Here is a 21,318-nt window from a genome sequence, read left to right as displayed (position 1 = left end):
CAATAGAAGCTTCATGCACAGTGCTAGCTGTGGAATTCTGTGTTACATCATGTTAGGCATGAGTAGAGCCATTCTGTTATAAATGTGCATTCTGGTACTTGAAGTTTAGCTTTATTCTCATTGTAAAAGCAGAACTGTAACTCCTGGAATGTAAGGTATAAAAAGAGGAATGGATGAGCCATGCATGCCTGAAATAGGGCATCTCTACCACTACCATCCCATCGACCATGCTGAAGACCGAACAAATGTTCTCATCTGCAAATATTTGCTGGAATTCCTCCCCTTTCCGCATGCACTCATCCATCTTCATTATGTACATATCCACTGAAATACTGCATTACTGGCTAATCTTTCTCTGTCCTTTTTACATGTCTGTAAAGGGTCTCCATTCTCTAATTGAATCTAGCTACTATGCGAAGCTTTCAAAAATGTATTGCTGGCCATCATATCAGAATTTAACACCCGTATATAAAATAAACAAAATGGCATTTTTATAAGCAGATTGTCATTAAAGAAAATTCACATTTTATTAAACTGAATCCGTCCATGTGAAAGTGCTATTGCGTCAGATTTCAAAACTATCGAAAACAATGCAATCACATGACTTTCCAATTGCAGAATTTAATGTGTTCCTCTGTAGAGTTGGCATACCTTAGTCTGGAACACACGTTCTGAAAGTTCTGGTTGACTATTTTTTTTTTAAGTTGCAAGATACCTGTGTTATGTTCATAATTTATGATACCTTTACAGTATTCTTCTAAAAAACAAGCCATTTGTTTGGTGCACAGCTTGGCCTGTAGGTGACTTACACCATATATGTCACATCGCAAGCCTCTAAAACCAGTATATTGTTTATAGTTTTGTAACCTGTGCGGGGAACCCTTAAATGTGAACACCCCAAAATATTACCTCAACAACACGCCCGCAAGCTGATGAACTGGAGACGGTCTTAAACCTCAATCTTATGAGGCAATGTGTCCCCAAGATAAGGCACCTCCCTGCATATCAAAATACAATCAATTAATCAAGGACAGACTCAAAAACTATGTTCCAGATCAGGAATAGAAATGTTTAAGATTTATTAAAACAAATCCTAAAGATGCGGTACAGAAATCATAAGATGCACATGGATAAAGAATCAATGTCATGAAGGCTCTCAGTAAAAGGACAATACAGAATAATGTGCAAATCAGAATTTGTCAAAGCCCAAAGTGAGCAGCAAAATCAATCAGAAATTGGACAATATCTCTAGTAGAATCAGAAACCCAAGGTTTTGGGTTTATAGCTTTTGTTGCATAGGAAACCATTAGTAACTGCAGAATCATCATGGTGTGAGCAAGAGAATTACATTTCCAGCACATCAGAGCAGGGTTTATGAAACATCATATTGCCTTAACATCTAAGCACCATCCCTCTAAATGAATATTGATTTGCCCACTCTATGCTAATATCATCCGGAGATAGCAGGATAAACTAGTTACATGAACTACAGCAAACTACTGTGAATGAATACGGCTCAGTGAGCTAGTGGAGGGGCCCTGAAGAAGTGTAACATTAACGTGTACATGTTGGGAAGCTTTCTTCGAAAACATGAAAACAATGTCAATGGAATGGAATGTCAATGGAACTAAACAAATAAGACCCTGCATGACTGTGTGCTTCTGAAATAATTAATAGTGAACATGTAGGAGGAGATATCTATCTTGAATAATTGAGGCCTAATTCACATAAGCCAGAAGATTATACTTTAACAGGACATAGCAAATTTGCTTCCAATGCAATAGCACCATATTAGCGAACATGTAAATTTGAAAGTGAATCCACATTCTGCATGTTGTTAATTATGCACAAAAATATGAGATGCACCAAAACTAGAAGGACTATCAGTATGTACCAAACCATGCTCTTCTCTTATCACCTTCATGTGACCCCCAAATCACCATTCTTTATTTCCACGCGAGATTGTGTTCATCCACTGAGAAAGCAGAAATCTTTATAATTAGGTCTATATAAGAAGTCTCTTCAAACTCTTATGGACTCTTGCCAGTGCATAATTTCCTCAGTGGCCCAATAACACATTTAGAGCAACTATACTAATAAATGCACATTCCCATGTTTTTTATTACAGTGCAAAGGTCAAATTCGAGTTCATTAGTGCAGTAAAGCACACCTGACATGAGAATAACACATTTTACTACCTCGCAAATTGCATGTAATAATTACATTACACCGGGAAACAACTGTAGGAGAGTCTAGGGACTTTGACCTGAAATAATAAACGTGTGAATGTGCGTTTATTAGTCTAGTTGCTCTAAATGAGTTACATGCAATTTATCTCTTCAGGGTTATTTTACCCTGGTGCAAATATTCGGCTCCTCTCACCCTAGTTAAATGCCAAACAAACGCACATGAACATGTCATGGGATAAACCATATATGCAGGGGCACATTGCATAATATGCTATTTATTACCATTATTGGTGGGGGGCATGGTAACTATCTTGTGGCTTATCTTCTCGGTTCCTATCTGCACTCAACAATGGTAATAAATGGCATATTGCACTCTGCACACCTTTATACATACATATGCATGCATAAATATAAACATTGCCAGTACTGCTGAATGCCAGGGGTGCCAGCTATCTAGACTCAGTAGTTTCTGAGTCCACTCCACGCCTCTTTTTTCCACCACCCTACGCCTCCAGTCTCTTTATCTCACTCCTGCAGGTTATTTATTTCCATCCTTGCTGACTAGCTCCCTCTTCCTTCCTTCCTTCCCTTTTCTGCCTTTCCCTCCTTGCTCTCAGTCAGCCTGCTGATGGAAAATAATTCTCCGTCTCCAAAGTTTAGTACTGATAGATATCCATAATATAATACATGATAACTGGTTTACACCACAATTGGTGACCATTTCATGGCCTGGTAGCTTATTTTACACAGCTGGGGATGAATCATCTATTAGAGAATTGGCCATCATTTCGAACAGAAAATGATTCCAAAAGCTCTTGGTGGGCTATCTCTTTAAAAGCTGATTTCTGCTCCTGTGCCTTCCACTCACATATCCTATGGGGTCTGGAGAAGGCAGAAGGATTAATTGCTTACAGATGCTTGTCTATTTTCCCTGCTGCCTGAGGGGGTTGTAAAAAGAATTAAAAATATCATAAAAGGACAGTCAAGTTCAATGGGTAAGAGCTACTCTTCCTGGCCTTCTGGGAGCAGCTCCTCCCTTTTGGTTAATTTCGCGAACGATGCATACAGAGTTCGAAGCGATTAACAGGCGGGATAGCAAGTGGCCATGATTGTTTGGGGTTTTTGTAATGCAATCCGCAAAGGATAATGATTCTGACCTTCCAAATTCAGAAATAAACTAAGGATACCAGTTCAAGGGATGTGCTGTTAGCTTGGCTTGTATGGAAGACCCGCACAGCCTTACTGGCCAAAGAACCAGTGAATAGTAAGTCAGTGAGTTCAAAAGAGAGCAAAAGGAGTGACCTTAAGGCGTGGAACACCGCTTGAGGCGTGACACAGTATATACCACCTCCGGCAGGCTGTTTATGGAAACAACCACTAGGGCAGCACAGCCACTTGCCCCCTTCCATGACTCTGTTCTTCTCATAGCACGAAGCCAAGCTCCATGGAAGATTCCATTCCTGGCACCCCTCCCACTCACATGTTATGTTATGTTAATAACACTTGTACAGCGGCGCGCATAAATACCACAGGTCTCTTGCTAAGCGTTGCTTCTAAATGTGTTGCTAAATCACCCTCACCCACAAAACCCAGTTAATATTCCCATGTATGAACACATAGAACTGTCCTAAGTCTCTGAACAATGCTCAAATGTTTTTAGAAGAAGGTCTATAAGTCACGCAAATGTAAAAAAAAAAGAAATGCAGAGTGCGGTGTTCCACCCTGTGTCGAGGTTAAGGATGCTGGGTCATGGTTTCTGCACACAGATCATTCTCACCATTCAAACTAAGTGAGTGAATGCAGAATGACCCCCCTGCTGGGAGGGGATCACAGTCTTTTACATCAGAGTGAGTTTCCGCCATTCCTCTGAATGGGAACATCCTTGACTGTAATCCCGTTGAGTCTTTGCCATGCTTCGCACAGGAATATTTGCATTCGTTATAACATTGTCAGGGCTTATCCGCAAGCTGGTGCACAGCGGTGTCTAAAGCCAAGGTCACATGTTAGGTGTCTTTGTAACACGCTCAGGATTTGTAGAGGACGGTAATTTGTTTCTGTCACTCTGATCCCTGGAGGCGCTTCATTAAGCAATGGCGTGTAGGTGCCGTTCAGGAGCCGCTGGAGTCACCAAGTTTCAAATAAGTGGGCGTAGGCCAATACGCGCTCGTCTCAGCTTTCTTCTGCAGAGGGCCATGGAGGGAAGCGTTGAAGCTAGGGTGCATGGGCGGCGGTTGTTAAAGGTAGGCATGGAATCAGATGTGATGCATAGGTACAGCTCCAATCGCTCGCACCATACCATACAGTTCTAAGACTATACATCTCTCCTGATGAAGGATCGAAAGGTCACAACATTGCCCAATCAAATGCTCAACAGAGTTCTAAGACTATACATCTCTCCTGATGAAGGATTGAAAGGTCACAACATTGCCCAATCAAATGCTCAACAGGTTTCTTCTAATCCTCTGCATCAAAAAAATCTTTACATCTCTAAGCATGCTCTGTGAATCTGGACCATTTCTGAAGAGGCCTTTGCCTGGTTATATTATCAGTGTTTGAGACAGCATAGTCTTTTTTAAGACAGTTCTGCAACTGGCATCGGTTTATGTACAGATCTTTATCACCCTCAAGTGCAGCCAAGGGAGAAATATGTTCCAAGAACAATGAAAAAGGCTGCCATAACTCATAGGTTTAAAAAAAGGTTTAATAGACTGAGACAAAGTAAAACCTACCACCCAGTCAATTAGGGCTTACACTGCCGTAAGAGCGAGCCAGTTATCGTTTGAGTCCGTCATTTATGGTAGATTAAGCTGCATAAACACATATATTTTGGCACAATGTTGAACTAGCAGAAAATGTCAAGTATGTACCATACATAGTTTAGAGAAGCACAAGTTGACTCCCATTGCAATCCTTAATTGCATTCAATACTTCCGGCTGTTCCTCCACAGTGTACATAACAAGGCTCTGAGAAGTTGTGCAGCTATACATTTCTTTGCAATATTCTGATCTATTGATTCTACCCAGCTAACTCTAGAAGGCAGAACTCTCCTCGCGGTGTGGTGGTGAGCGAAGTGTCATGAGTGTGGCGACAAACAAAGGGGCACCGTGAGCATCAAGTCTTCCCAGATCCTGTCTCTGGGAGCAGAATGACAATACTGTTGTGTCTCCACCACCTCTCCCACGAGGACAGGTCCCTACTTCCTCTCTCCCATGGGCAGGAAAGTGATCCCAAGTGGATAGCTTCTTCCAAAACGCCTTAAGATAAACATTTTACAAAACTCTTTGTGGCTTATACTGGCGCATCAGAAATCCCGTCTTCTTATATAGAAGCGCTGCAATCTCCGCCTTGGATCGCTTATTGCCGGTACAAAATGAATTTGAATCCCATGCCACCCAGGGCTCAATATGATCGACTATGTAGAAACTCCTAGGATGCTATTACTCCTCAATAGCGCAACATACAACATTCATAATGGGTGATCAGACTCCAGCAAAGCTCAGAGATGATCAGAACCCCACCAGTGTACCAGAGTAAAGTGTCACTGCCTGGGCAGAGCGATAGAAGAGCTCCCATGACAAACCAAGGACACAGATGCATCCATCTACATCTGAGGTGCAGTCCATTTCCTGGGCTATACCATTCCAAAAGATACCCCTTATTCGCCACAGTGTCATTTCGTAAGAAGGCGTAGCGGGCTAACTGTGCAAAAATTAGACACGCTGATTAAGTGATGGCATTAGCTCCAAATACTCTTTAGGCACCAACACTAACTCGGGAAAGTATCGGGGAAAGTATTTCACAAATGAAAGCACCTCACATCTTAATGAGATAACATCACTGCCAAGTAAAGTGCGCATTAACATGAAGAGAAAAAAGTGCCACAGAAAAAAGTGCCCTTTACTGAGCAGTGGGCATTACCTTCAGCTCAACATTCCAAGGTTCAGGATTGGGCCATGGGAGTGCTGCCTTGTCTCAACGGAAGTTCCTTGAATATGTCACTTCCTGAGAATCACGTTCATTCATAAAGTTGTGCGCCCTCCGTTGCAATGGCAGCTTTTTGAGGCTGGATTTCCGGCTTCCATTTCACTTTCGTTTTGACAGGAACCAAATCTTGAGCTGACGACTGCTGAAGGAACAACAAAGAAAGTTTTAAAAAGCAACTTAATCAGATTTGCACTCATTTTATTTTAAAATTCTTCAATTTAAAGTTCCTCATTTTCATTCCAGTGTGAGTAAAGTTGGATAATAAGACACAAAACATAATTATTAAGATTTCTCCCCCTGGAGAACTGTAAATGTGGGGCGGTGGAGATGAGCGGCCACAGAATGGAATCTTTACACCACACTTTTCTCATAACTGTAGGCAGGGCTGGGTCTGAACTGGGGTGGGGAAGTGAGCTAAAGAACGATGATGGATTCAACCCATATCAGTGACTGGGGGTGAGTGTCTGAAAGGTTTTAGCGCTTCATCCATCATCTCCCCGTGTTGCCATTTTTCGAACTCACATTTAGCTCAGATGTGCAAAAAACATTGATAAGCTCCTGACACACAGAATTCGAATCTTTCATTTTTATGCCTGCTAATGGAGCTTGTGGGGAGGTCGGGGCAGAAGAATGGCAAGTACTGAGGGGGGGGGGAGGTTGCGTTCTGGAGTCAGAGGTTTAGGTTTGGGGAGGGTATTCACAATATTTCGAATGGCCGTTCAGACCCTGGAACTACTCATGAACACCGTCTAATAAAAGCAAGAAGCATGTGCTTTTTTGTAGTGTGGAAGAGAATACCCTCATATATTATAAAGGTGTAGGGGGCGGGGCTTTCCTCCAAGAAATGTATTTTTCCCAGTGGAAAAAATGGAAATTAAAAATTGATGCTTGAATGCACATATCTGTGAAGTATATTCCTTTGGAATGCCTGCTTTGCTGTCAGTTTATAGTCATATGTACATAGGAGGGACATTTATGAAATCATGTGCCTTACATAGACTTCCATGACTACTCATGGGGAGTGTTTTTATGACTCCCTAGAAAGTCTGATATTTATGGAAATCCTAATATGTGTATGATTCACAGAATTTTGATTTTCAAAGAAATGTTTCTGAATCGCCCCCTGAATTTTATTAATTCTTCCAGTGACATTCCAAATGTGTTATTTCAAAGAAAGCAATTTTTTGAGATGTTGGAGTCTGAAATTGGCTCTGGGCTTCCAATTGCAAGACAGCGGTTTGACCACTAGGACGCTACTTCTGCATGGAATACGAATGACACAACCAAGGGCAATTATATTTAATCAATGATCTTATATACAAAAAACACAAACACCTTTCTTAGTTGCCCATTTACTATAACTTTAATACAACTATACTATAACATATTCAAGCATATATCTAACTTTTAGAAACGTAACCTAAAATTACAAAACTCTCTGGGTTCGCTTTGGGAGACAGTCGTGCAGGATAAGTAATATGTTCAATATGTGGAATTTCAATGCAATGTTTTACAATGAAAAAGACAGATATATTTCATGGAGGAGACTTCCTCTTACTCTAGTGCAGTGTTTCACAAACTGTTGGTCGAGAGCCAGATTTTGGGTGGGTTGCGAAAGTTCTGGTCTATATGTAAGTAATATTTAAAATGGTTAGCTCTATTTGTGCTCACGCGCAAAAGGTGCTGAACTATGTCCATAAATCTAGTTTTGAAACAAAACTTTGCGAGTATTCCCTGTTCGTTTACTTCACAAAGCCATTTCAACAGAGAATATGCTCACTATATGTGAGCATACACAACCATACCATTTGTGTATGACTTTTACAAATAAAGTGATAAATATGGATGTGGCCTAATAGCCAGAGCTGTCGATGTTGGATCTGGGGAATCTGGTTCTGGCTCAACATCCTTTGATTCTGGGGAAATTACAATCTTTAGTGCTCAAAATAAAATCTCTCTGCCCTGGTATAATGTAATCTGATGCCCAAGAAAAGCGTTCAATGCCTTGGCCTGAGTTCATGCCATATACAACTCCAAAATGAGATTTGTAACCAATCAGAATCAATAGATAGTTAGATACATAGATAGATGAAGTGAAGAGTGTAATATGCGAATTATTGCCATCGTTTAGTGTGGGGCGGTACCATGGCTCATGAGAGGTGAAGCTTCGCATGAATCATGATGCCCATCCTCTATCACTATAAACACCATGCTTCACTATGCATATCTGCATATATGGTTTATCCCATGACATTTTTCTTTTGGTTTTGTTTAGAAAAAATATTTAATCAAAACCAGGATGTAATGGTCTAAATTGTAATTGCCTTTATATAGTGCTTACTACTCCTAACGAGGCATTGAACTTGTGTACATTTTGCTAAAATAACATGGAAGAGACCTTGTGATTACTAAACGACCTATGTAAAGTAACTGTAACATGCAATATGTGAGGCAGTAAGCAGTGTTTTTCTTGCTCTAATTTCTTTGTATTGCTATAATAAACTGGATTTTGACCTTCTAATTGTAGTAACACATGTATACAATCTGTGCTTATTGGTACATGTGGTCTAAATAATGTGTGATTGAGCTCATTTATTGTAACTGCCATGGTCTGTCTGTCTGTCTATCTGTCTATCTGTCTATCTATCTATCCATCTGTCTATCTATCTATCCATCTATCTATCTATCCATCTATCTATCTGTCTATCTATCCGTCTGTCTGTCTGTCTGTCTGTCTATCCATCTAAAATTCTAACAGATAACTATGTAATAAGATTCCGTATTGCATGAGGGATTCTGTTGACATCATACACCAGGAAGCCAAAGGATGAGTTTTTAGTGAATCTAATCAGAAAACAGCTTCTACAAAATCATGGATGAAAAACAATGTATTAAAGATTGTGGTAGACTGCAACATCAATGTAATGTTTCTTATATACATCTTTTGCAAAACGTTCGCTACTACAACACAAGTTGTTTAATATTCACATTTGTGGAACTCTTGTGCTAGAAGTATCAATTCATTTCTTTTTTAATAGAAAAAAGACTGTCTGTGTAGCATTTTTAAAAACAATAATTTTATCTTCCTGGAAATTGTGTGAAGTATTCTAAAATATGTAATAAAATGGATATTTGGCATAAACTCTTTTTTGCACCCTGTAGCGTCCTCTTCTGCTACTGCAACAGAAATATCAAGAGCTTGGAACATTTTGCCACTTAGCCAAAATCAGCAAAGTAGCTCATAATGTAACAATGTATACAGGGAAATGGCTGTTAATACTTCCAGTAAGTAATACACTCTTCTGGAACAACTTGCACCAAGATGGCGGCCCACCACGCCGTGCCTTCTCACACCGAGATTATAGCCGGATAATTCAGCCTGTCAGTTAAGTTAAGTGGCCATATTTCAACTCCAAGCAATTATCTACCATGCAAAATCAATTAGCTCACAAATAATGCCAGTGTCTTCAGATCTCGGAACTATAGCCGATGACCCCATAGAGAGAGGTGCTTCCGTAAACCATATTTTTTCAGAAGTGGGCAAACGTAGATTATTTCCTGAATCCATTTACAATATAGATTTACAATATTTTTTTTCAGTTGACCAGAGGTTGAGAGCTTGGCTTAATTCATTCTATCATCCATACTGGGGCTGGGGTTTCCGCATCCACCGCCCTGAAAATGAAGACGCCTTGCTTGCCACAGTGAACGCCTCTTGTATGGAACATAATTAGCGGGGTGGAGAACTCATTCGCACCTTCTAATTGAAGGGGTTCTAAGCACAGTGCAGAAAATACGTCCCCCTTCGCGCCCCTGTCGTTAGCTCCAGAGTCCGGCACGTGAGCCGCGCGGCCTAATGGCGGGCTAATGGAGAGTAGCTGTGCATTTTTAATGCAAACGGGGAAAAATAAGGGCAGCATATGGTTTTATGTAATCTTCCTATGAATTTTTAACCATGTGCCCTAATTCATGTCGGACAGAAAGAGCTTTTTTACGAGTCCTTTGTGGCTGCACAACTAGAGTGCGCGCGCTGCTCGTTTCAGTGCTAGAGCGGCCCAGTGAGTGCAGGTAGGCTCACACTGAAGCGTATGAGCGTCTTACCAGCATTTTTTTGTCTACTGTGTATTGAATAAATATCATGATGGGAATAGAAAGGCCCAGATGCACTGGTGTAATCGATTTTAATCTGTGCCTGACAATTTCATATAGGAGATAAGACCCTGAGCTTATCAGACTGAACATCATAGACCCCATGGGAGAGGAGCATCAGCTGCTGATGTGCGCTGGGAAGTTTACAAGTTGGCTAAAGGGCAGAGTAACATAGTTAAACATAGATGCCCTATGTCGATCTGCAGGAGTCAGCTTTAGAAAGTTTTCAACACTTTGATTTCGGTTAACTTTTTATTTTTATTGCCCCATCATCACTACTCTAAGAGGCATGCGGCTTTGAACTTAAAGTCAATAAAACTGGGAAAGATGGACAACTCACCTGAAGATGCAGTGCCTTGCACTACTAAGTTCAGTGGTGATTTAATACATTTGTGGAAGAGGATTGGCTGCGATGAGGGCGTCCGATGCACGTTTTGTTTTAGGAATGCTGCGATAATTACAAGTCTCTACTGCCCGAGGACAGACACCTTCAGAGGTGTCCACGTTGGTCAGATTGCCAGTGCCAGCAACAGGTGTTGGAAAGTGTTTTTTGCAGGCAGGAGAGTTGTGGTGTATTTCACAAACCCTTAAAATACCACAATAGTATATTGGGGTGGTTTATGAATTTGAGGTTGTCTCCTAACTCAGGTCTTGAATTTACCCCACACGAATGAAGATCTCTTACCAGCGGCGGTTTCTTCGCGAGGGCGGGGGAGCATCACCCCCTCGCCAATTTCAATATAATGTTAATTATACTTGTTACAGTAAAATTTGCGATTCTATGGATTGTCCCAATAATGGACAATGTCATCCGTTTCTAGTTGTTTTAATGACAGTATATGTGAAAAGAACAGTTAAAATGGCTACCTCCTCGCAACCCAGTTCCGTGGTAATAGGTGTTTTGAGGTGTGTACCCACATGCACAGACTAAAAGGAGGGTGCTAACAGGGCAGTGTTTACAGTTATCTGTGTGTCTGAGAACATTAACACTGTAAAACATAGCAGAGTTTACACTGGATGTGTGCCTAAGGTCACTAGCAACACAGTTCAAACACAGCAGTGTTTACAGTCAGTGCCTGCATGGGGACACTAGCAGCACCACTGAAACTTAGCAGTGTTTACGGTCTGAGTGCGTGCCTGAGGACTCCAGCAACAGTATTCAAACACAGCAGTGTTTACAGTCAGTGTCTGCCTGAGGACACTAGCAACACCACTGAATCTTAGCAGTGTTTACAGTCTGATTGCGTGCCTGAGGACTCCAGCAACACCGTTCAAACACAGCAGTGGTTACAGTCAGTGCCTGCCTGAGGACACTAGCAGCACCGCTGAAACGTAGCAGTGTTTATAGTCTGAGTGCGTGCCTGAGGACTCCAGCAACACCGTTCAAATACAGCAGTGGTTACAATCAGTGCCTGCCTGAGGACACTAGCAGCACCGCTGAAACTTAGCAGTGGTTACAGTCTGAGTGCATGCCTGAGGACTCCAGCAACACCGTTCAAACACAGCAGTGGTTACAGTCAATGCCTGTCTGAGGACACTAGCAGCACTGCTGAAACTTAGCAATGTTTACAGTATGAGTGCATGCCTGAGGACTCCAGCAACACCGTTCAAACACAGCAGTATTTACAGTCAGTGCATGCCTGAGGACACTAGCAGTACCGCTGAAACCTAGCAGTGTTTACAGTCTGAGTGCGTGCCTGAGGACTCCAGCAACACTGTTCAAACACAGCAGTGGTTACAGTCAGTGCCTGCTTCAGGACACTAGCAGCGCTGCTGAAATTTAGCAGTATTTACAGTCTGAATGCGTGTCCAGCAACACCTTTCAAACACAGCAGTGTTTACAGTCAATGTCTTCCTGTGGACACTAGCAGCGCCGCTGAAACTTAGCAGTGTTTACATTCTAAGTGAACACCATTCAAACACAGCAGTGGTTACAGTCAGTGCCTGCTTCAGGACACTAGCAGCACCGCTGAAACCTAGCAGTGTTTGCAGTCTGAGTGCGTGCCTGTGGACTCCAGCAACACTGTTTAAACCTAGCAGTAAATACAGTTTGTGTATGAATAAGTACACGCTACAAACATGGCAGTGTTTCTAGTCTGTGCATCTACATTTACAGAGCATGTGATGCTAATATAGCAATGTTTTTATTTTATGCATGTGTGTGTCAGTAAGTACTCGGTACATGCAGGGCAGTGTTTATAGTCAGTGTGTCTACATAACCCAAGCACATAGTGCCAATATAGCGTGATGGAGTGTACAGTAAAACAAGGCAATGTTTAAAGTCAATATTTGGGTCTTCTCACACTACAAGCACTGTACAAGAAGAGCCATGCTTACAGGCAGGCTTTGTGTCTGCACACAGCACTCAGTACAAATATGGTAGTGTTTTGTTGCAAGGGAAAGAGTCCAACATTGTGGGTGTACTGCCAGAGAAAGACTGAGGATGCACGCAAAATCCAGCGTGCATAGTGCCCCCACACATAAGTATACGATACAAACAGGCGGTGCTTAATTTGAGCCAGTGGTTTCCGGTGCTTGGCACCAGCACTTAATTGGCAGTACCGGCACTTATGACAGTCTGCCACATGGTGTGATGATTGTCTAATTTAGAGTAAGCACAACGAGAGTTGTTTACTAATTCAGTTAAAAGTGACTGATACTTGCCACCCAAGCCATTCTTATAGCTTTGGGGGCCTGGAATAGTCTGAATTGTCACACTTGTAGGGGTGTGATGGTTAGTATCTGGTTTAGTACTGTCATTGGCAGCACTAGCTGGGGCCATGGATTGTGCAGGCTACAGTGGCCTCCTGATGAGGGACCTGGCACTTAATTTTGTTTTACAAATTAAGCACTGCAAACTGGGCACTTCAATGGAACAATAATGCAGCGCACAACAAAGCCAGCGGTTGACGTTTTTGTCACAGTGGTTGTTGGTGACTGTGTTGCTTATACCTAACACTCATAGCTCTTGCTATATCCTTTATACAATAACACTTATCAACATGTGGGGACAAAGGCCTCTAACGTGAACTGAACCACAGACCTCACCACATGCTGGCTTCATGAGCCACTGCACCATCTGAGTATCTCAAAATAAGAAATGTAGGCTTAGTAAGAATTCACTTTACAGTGCCCAAATGTTTACTGATGTGCTAAACCTCAGTTTGTGGCCGATAGCCGTGTGGCTTGTTGCGAGTTCACCGTACACCCAAACAGTAGTGGCTGGTGTTGTCAAAGTGGCGGAGCCAGCGGGAGGGGTCGGGGGACGACAAATGACAAAATATATATATATTTTTTAAATAACTTACCTGCAGCTGGCCGTGTAGCGCTCTTCTGCTCCTCTCCTCTGCATGCACAGACTCCCGGTCTCCACTGCGGCCAATCCTGACGCTGCTCTCATGCTGCTGGAAGCAGCGCCAGGACTGGGCTGAGCGCTCTGAGTTTGAGCTCCCAGTGAGACTGGGAGCCTGTGCCTGCTGTCTCCAGCCAGCAACGCAGCTCAGGTTGGAGACAGCTTCAGTGCGCATGACGGTTTGGCCTGCCAAACAGTCATGCGCACATATCACAGAGCACTCACCACTCCTCCTGCAGCCTGTCATTCCCAAGGGCCCCGCCCCCAAGGACTCGGTAGAAAAGGAAAGATGAAACAATAAAACGTGTTTATTATCATTTTATTTATCGTCTCCTGATGTTTTGAGGCAGCTGGCGGAGGGAGGTGGGACGCTCCTCTGCGATAGCGGAGGCGCCGCCTTTGCACCCGAAGTTGCGTGAGGCGCAGGCCAAACACTGGTGCACATGACGTAAGGAAGGCAGGAAGAAGATTTAGGATGTTAGCGTCACAGTTGTGCCAATTAATACTTATATTAGCACCCATGCCCTTACAACCTACTGCATTAATGTAACATATGCTGAGCTACCATCATGGCTAAACCTTTAGCTCCCGTGACTAATAGGAGACAGAGTTACTAAGTCGTGCATGCACTGTTCAAACAACCCAGCAATCTTCACCCCTGTGAAGAGCAAAATTCAACATCAGCGACTTGCTTACATTAGTTAAGAATGTTGTTTCATGCAGCAGCGATATACATACTATTTTATTTATTTATCTTAGGAGTTTTATATAGCGCTGGCTGGACCCAGGGGTATCTGAGCGCTTTACAGCATATACAATTATGAGCAAATAGACTGTACAGGTAATAGGTAGAGCATGAGGGATCGCGCCGGGTAGGGAACAGGTACATAAGCGAAGGGGCAAAGGGGAGGAGGGTGCAAGGCAAACCAGACGAATAACTACCAACATCAGTACAAGCAACAAAGATTGACATTCAGCTAATGATGCTGCCTCGCATGTGTCTGAGATGTCACATGTATATTTCACACACAGGTCATCCTATCCAGAATGATTGTGTACCTTTGAACATGCAAATCAAACATTTGTAAGAGAATAAGTTGTGCAATGTGCATTTATGAGCTCTCAGATATGCCGACCATATCCATCAAAGACAAGCTTAGCTTTGCCCATTGAAAACAAAATATTTGTGGACCCAAGGACAATGCTTTTTAACTTTTAACACTGATCCAGGTCTGTCAGACTCTCTCTCTGGACCTGGCAGTGGTGAATACTTTTATAGGGAGCTACCAGCCCGCCCATCACATACCTACAGGCAAAACCCTTCAATAGCAGATGTGTGTGTTTTGATGTCGGGTGCATATGCACAAACTTATGACAATCATGCGCCTGACTCTACCAGGAATAGCCATTTGAATGATGTCTAACAGAATGCTACAGGGTTTCTGTGTATATGCCAATCAGACATTGTTTTAAAATGTTTCCAGCAGATGCAAAGGAGAACAGGCAACAGAGATCACGTGCCAAGTGCAGCAGGCAGGCACCTCCACGACACAAGCCAGTGAGCAACAGAGGTAAAAACCGGTGCCACCCAGCAGGGTCACTCATTCAAAAAGTGTCATCCTACTGAAACCTGCTACAACAGGGCCGTTTTTGCAGCATAGCTGCAATATGGGTCGCTGTAACGAAATCGTCAGAGACCGGCCCTGCTAAACAGCTCGGCCGCACCCTCAAACTCCTGGGGGGCTGGCCAAGCACTTTGCCAGGGCCGGTTTTGGGTCCCAGTCCGGCCCTGGTATGAAGTACTGTCAGTATCAAGGAACTGATGAGGCTCGTCCGTAGTCTTGGCCACTAAGGATAGTCATGCATCTCTTCAAGTGGGGAGCCATGCAAGGGAGGGGCAAGAAAATGTAAATACCCCCCCTCGAACTATACCTCTAATCACACTGAACATAAAGAGTAAGACTAACCACCCCAGAAACGTTCCTATCCATATCCATTCACCCAACCACCCCACTTACCCATCCACCCAACCAACCATCCATCCATATATCAATCCAACCATCCACTCATTAATCCACCCAGCCCCCACCCAATCCAGCCACCCATCAATCCAACCAACCATTGATCCATCCATCCATCCATCCATCCACCCACTCATCCATCCATCAATCCACACATCAATCCATCTATTTATCCACCCACCCACCCATCTATCCATCCCTCCCTCCCTGTATTGCCACTGCTGTGCGTGCCTGCCCAAAGCCAAGAACCATTGTGCTGTGTGTTTCCAGCAGTGTTATTTAGAGGCATTTTATCTGCAGACAAAAGAGTCCCTATAGACAATTAATAAATGTGTAATTGAGGCCCAATTCACCAGCCCATCGGGGGGGTCCATATACCACTAGAGCTCTGACTCAGGCAAAGGGTGAACCTTACTTCTGAAAACGTTGGAGGGGAACTAACAAAATACTGAGTTTCAAATACAGTGCTACAAAAATGTTGCAGCAAGAACATCGATTACAAATACATATTGAAGGTAATTATGCATAGGTGAGCATCTGTTGACTCATTACTTTGGCCTATGCGTTAGGACTACAATTTATAAGTTAAGAAAAGAAATGGTTAAAAAAATAATTTAGAGCTAAAATTAAAGTAATAAGTACAAAGTGTAAAAGTTAATTCAAAAGTAACAAATTCTTGATTAATGTAATTACTTCAATTCACGATGCACAGAAGAGAACAGTTGTCTACCAATTTTGCAAAACAATTACTTTCATATAATTACATTTCTTAGAATGTTGTACTTTAAAATAAACAGAAAAATAGAATAAATTGATTGCAGGATTAAAGTTTAGAATCATACCAAATTAGACGCACACACAAGCACACTAAATAGCAAATATATGTAATAAAATGACTTTCTGCAAGTACATTTCTGCCCAGAAAAATAAAATATAAATACTTTATGTCACTGTACATTTGGGGCGAGATGTACGACCCGTTTTTGCATGCGCAAACAGGTTTACGACCCGTTTGCGCATGCAAAACCCTCATGGGGCATGTACAAAGCCTATTTAGCGAGTCACAATTTATTTGCAACTCGCTAAATAGGTTTTGCGACCACTTCCCCTTTGTGACTGGCTCCAGAAATATTTTTTAAGGGCAGGCAGTGATGCAGGGACCACTGCCTGCACTTAAAAAATGAAACGAGAATGTTTCATTTTTTTGTTTTAAAATGCATCCCGAAAAACGGGCTGCATTAAAAAAAAAACCTGCTTTATTGAAAAGCAGTCCCAGACATGGTGGTCTGCTGAGTGCAGCAGACCACCATCCCTGGGAGGTCCTGTCATTCCCAATGGGCTCGCAAATTGCGAGAGGCTCATTAATATTCATGAGACTCGTAATTTACGACCCCATTGGGAATCGCAAAACAGTGTTAAACACACTGTCGTACATCCCATTTTGCGACTCACAAATTGCGAGTCGCTACTGCGATGCAATTTGCGAGTTGCAAAATTGTTGGTTGTACATCTGGCTCTAAGAGGTAGAACTACCACCACCTCGGTTAACCCTTTAGCATCTGGAAATAGCAACTGTACATACACAGGTTGAGAACACCTGGATGCATCAGTTGGTGAAAATGGTGAATATAAAATTAACCACTGCCTTGGGAGCAACATGGCAATGGATAATTAATGGTTAAAGGCCTTAATTGATATTCAACGCAAAGTTTAGACAGAATATCGGAATCAAAAATATTGCAAAATATTGTGTCAAAAATATCAATGACAAAAACATTGTGAAGGTAAGTTTCTATAGGTAAGCAACGTTTTACTATATATAACTCCACATATATGTAGCTTGATGATATATATATATATCTTCCAGGTACGTAGAGGTGGAGTTAAGAAGAGTAAGTCTATACTTACCTTCTCGATATTTTGGTCCAAGATATTTTTGACACGATTTACTGGCCACACATTATTTTTGTTTCTGATATGCTGTCAGTGATCCGGTTAACTCCTTCGCCGCGGGGGTAATTCCCCCGCGGTGCGGGGGTGGGGGGGGGGGTGGCGGCGGCTTCGGCACTGTGCTCTTGACGATCCCAACTCGTAATGAGGCACAGTGGAGCTGTGCTCATGATGAGCTGAGCTCGCCACGACTCCGCCCACTAATAGATTCTCCGGTACAGGCGGGGAATCAATCGCGCGTGGGCGGAGTGCGACCGTTATGACGAGCCCAGCTCGTCATGAGCACAGCTCCTCTGTGCCTCATGACGAGCTGGGCTCGTCATAAGCACACAACGGGTTAACGGGCCTAGGGTGCTATTATACAAATAGCAACAATGTAGCAGGGCTTGAAGTTCATCTGTGTGTCTTCCTTCTCTAAAGATATTGCACTAATTGTGCTCGTAAAATAAAGAAATAGGCTTTTTGGCTTTAATAATGACAGTTCCTACAAATGTGCTAGATCTTGTGACAGCATTGAAGTATACCACCAAAGCACCGCTTATTTAAGGGGAGAAAAACATAAAAATGAAAGGCATCCAGATAATCTCGAAGCACAGTCCATCCTAATTCAATATGTTAATCGAAAACTAGAAAAAAATATCTGAGTTAAAAAAATATAAAATCAGTCACATACCATGAGTTGAGCACTCAGCACAACAAAATCCACTTTGTGCATTTGTGAACCATCAGTTTCCCTCCACAGGCTCTATCCCTTTCATACATCAAATATTTAGAATTCACATTACCGGAGATATTCACAGCGCCTGTGCCCTAATCGTTAGATTTTGTTGATATAAAAGAATCCAATCGCGCAATCACATGCTATGAACATGTATTAATAATTCATTTGTATTGCAATAGGACGAAGGTTGGGTTCCATCTCTTCATCTCATGGATAGTTCAGTTTTCCTGTGAGCCCGAGGCGGAGTTTTCAGATGCCTGGCACCAGCACTCGTGTTTGGGGAGCAGGACTTGTTTTTCATCATCAGACTCGGATCCAGAGCAAGAGAGAGAAGAAAAGGAAGAACGAAGGAGAAAGAGACAGTTAGGACAGAAGGGACGAACATAAAATAAAGCAGAAATGAAAAAACCCAGAGAGTGAGGCAGAAAGAGGCAAGATGCGTGGGCTGGTGGGAGAAAGAGGCATGAGGATGAATCTAAACTAAGAAACCCTGGCACCGAGCAATCCCAGCATTCAGCAGCATAGGTGGGGGAGGGGGGGGGGAGCAGGGTGGAGGAGCTTCTGAGAAGTATTTTGAGCTCCTCCTGTGTTTTTTGTTATGTTTTAAAAAAGTAACCACTGCCCTGAAACAAAAACAATAATGGCTGCAGTGTGGGAGACAGCAAGCACTGACCAGAGCTAAACCCTAAAACAAACTAACAAAATCCACAGAGGGCATGGGGTGATGCTGCAGTGGAGTTTGGAACAAAGACTAGCCATCTTTCGGACCATCTATTTTAATGACTTTCAGATTATAGGACTTTCACGTCTGGATCAGCGGCTACAATCATTCATTCAAGCACTGGTAGGATGCGTCACTCAGCCTTGACATCTAAATGAGCAGCATCTCCCTGCGGCCTCGGGCGCGCAAAGTGCAGCCAAGAGACCGATGCAACAGCACTTTTTCATGTCAATGGACTTTGGGATGCTGGCAAGGAGTCATCCAATGGGCAGCATTGTGTGAGATTCACTTCAGGGTCTTGTTACCCAGCTGTAAATTGTCTGTTATGTCTTCCTGCTGCTGTCCCATCGACTAGGCCGGTCTCGGGGGTCTAGCAAGGGCGCTAGATGTGGGATCTTATTCAAAAAAGGGCAATGCCCCCCGCATCGGTTGGGTGGTAAGAGACATATTTGTTAGTGCAGTGGGATCATCATACCCATAGGCCCAGCAGGGGGTGTTGCCTTGGAGACAGCAGGCTCAGAAAACCACCAGCCAGGTCTAAATGACTTCTAAAGTTGATCCTTTACATTGGAAATACCCAAAGAAAAAGAAATATGAGCTTCTTGGAATGAGAGGTAGAGTGGACACTAGTAAAGACTCCAGTAAGGAAGCCACAAGCAACACTCCTATTGGCTCACAGCAGAATCCTGACTCCGTAGACGCAGGTCTGTTGTCAACCTGAATAAAAGCATGCCAAAAATCTGATGGCCCTAGTAGACATGAAAAGTAGAGGAAACCGCCCTATGGCACCACCGCTTTGCCGATACAGATCAGAACTGTAACTGCATGGTGGTAAACAAACAATTTCAGGTGTTATGTGAGGTTACCAACATTTGAATAGTGCATGGCTGTGCTATGTACAGTTCATAGCATTCCCTGCAGTTTTCAGGTGCTTTTACACTTTCTGTTCCAAGTGACCATAATGTTTGCTGTTAGGGATCAGGTATGTGTGGTCTGTGTAATCATACGTCAGTGTCATATAGGGTTCAGTGTTGAATCCTTAGGGGTAGTTTGCAGATTTATATAGCGCCAATTATTACCTGTCAGGGTATCCAGGCGCTGCCCATGGGCACGGGAAGATTAGGTGATTTGCCCAGAATCACAGGATGTTGCGCCAACGCTGAGACTCGAACCCGGATCCCCAGCTCCTGAGTCGGCAACTCTGGCTGCTGAGCCACATCCTCTCCTTAATGTAGGATCACTTTGTGGCCATGATAAATAAGGGGCAAGTAGTTCAAAGTACAGCACTGTCTGGCTGGCTAGAAACAGTGAATGAACTCAAGGTTTGTGATGCCCCAAACCTGCGTGATGCACAGCTGAAGACACTACGGTCTCAATGACTTTCCAATGTTTTTCAATCAATATCCTTTCCAATCTTTATTTCGGCCATTGGCCATAAAAGAAAAACAATACACATATACAATCACAATAAATCCAAACATTAAAACATTGGAAGTACATATGTTAAAAATACAATAAAAACTGTGCATCTAAAATTTTAAGGGGGACCCAACACCTTTAAAATGCGGTTGCGCGTATGCCAAACATTAGTAAGAAATTTTGATAATGCGAGGACAGTTGGACCAGAGAGATCAGATTTTAAAATCCTATACATTGGAGCATATTCCCTGCCGCCCATATTCCTAATCAAGAGAAGAAGCCAGTATTTCCGCGCTGCCCTGTAGGCTGGGCAGAAGAAGGCCACGTGTAAATCGGTTTCTTCCAAGGCATCACAAGCCGGGCACTGCGTCGTAGTGGGGGGCGATGACCAAGTACTTGTAAAGGACCGAAAGGGCAGTGAGCCGTATCTCCATTGGAGAAACAGCTTCCTAGCAAGTACCGGAAAGATAGGATCCAATACCCTCTCAAACCTATAAAGGTCCTTGCTTTGCAAAAACACAGAGGATAGAGACCCTTCTGCCTGGGTAACTCGGGCCCTAGCTAATTTGCGTTCGTGGTATACGTTAGTCAGGGACCTTTTAGAGATATTCAGTGCGGCATTCGCAGGGTCAGTCCATAAGTCGGGGAGCCCTAGTTCCATGCAGGTGGATTGGATGTTTTTGACCCAAGGGATACGGAGCGCTTTTGGGTGGTTAAATAATTCTGCCAGTTCCGCCCTGTATGCTGCAAGATCATTACTGCTCCACAACCTACGCCAGAAGGCTATTGGTCTCAGGCTTATTTCATCAGA

The 21,318-nt window shown here is 42.9% G+C and overlaps 1 protein-coding gene across 1 annotated transcript in view; it reads right to left on the bottom strand.

Annotated features, from left to right (window-relative positions):
- The window catches only part of TENM4 (teneurin transmembrane protein 4), a 1,193,139-nt gene that overhangs the window by 959,151 nt on the left and 212,670 nt on the right, over window positions 1-21,318 (bottom strand). The window contains exon 3 of the mRNA XM_085623238.1: window positions 6,109-6,316. The gene's annotated coding sequence lies outside the window, so the exon portion shown is untranslated. The remainder of the gene's footprint in view (window positions 1-6,108; window positions 6,317-21,318) is intronic.

Source organism: Triturus cristatus, chromosome 8 (assembly GCF_964204655.1).
Source record: "Triturus cristatus chromosome 8, aTriCri1.1, whole genome shotgun sequence".
NCBI lineage: Eukaryota > Metazoa > Chordata > Amphibia > Caudata > Salamandridae > Triturus > Triturus cristatus.
Note: the sequence above shows the minus strand (reverse complement) of the source record. Positions and strands in the feature narration are given on the sequence as shown.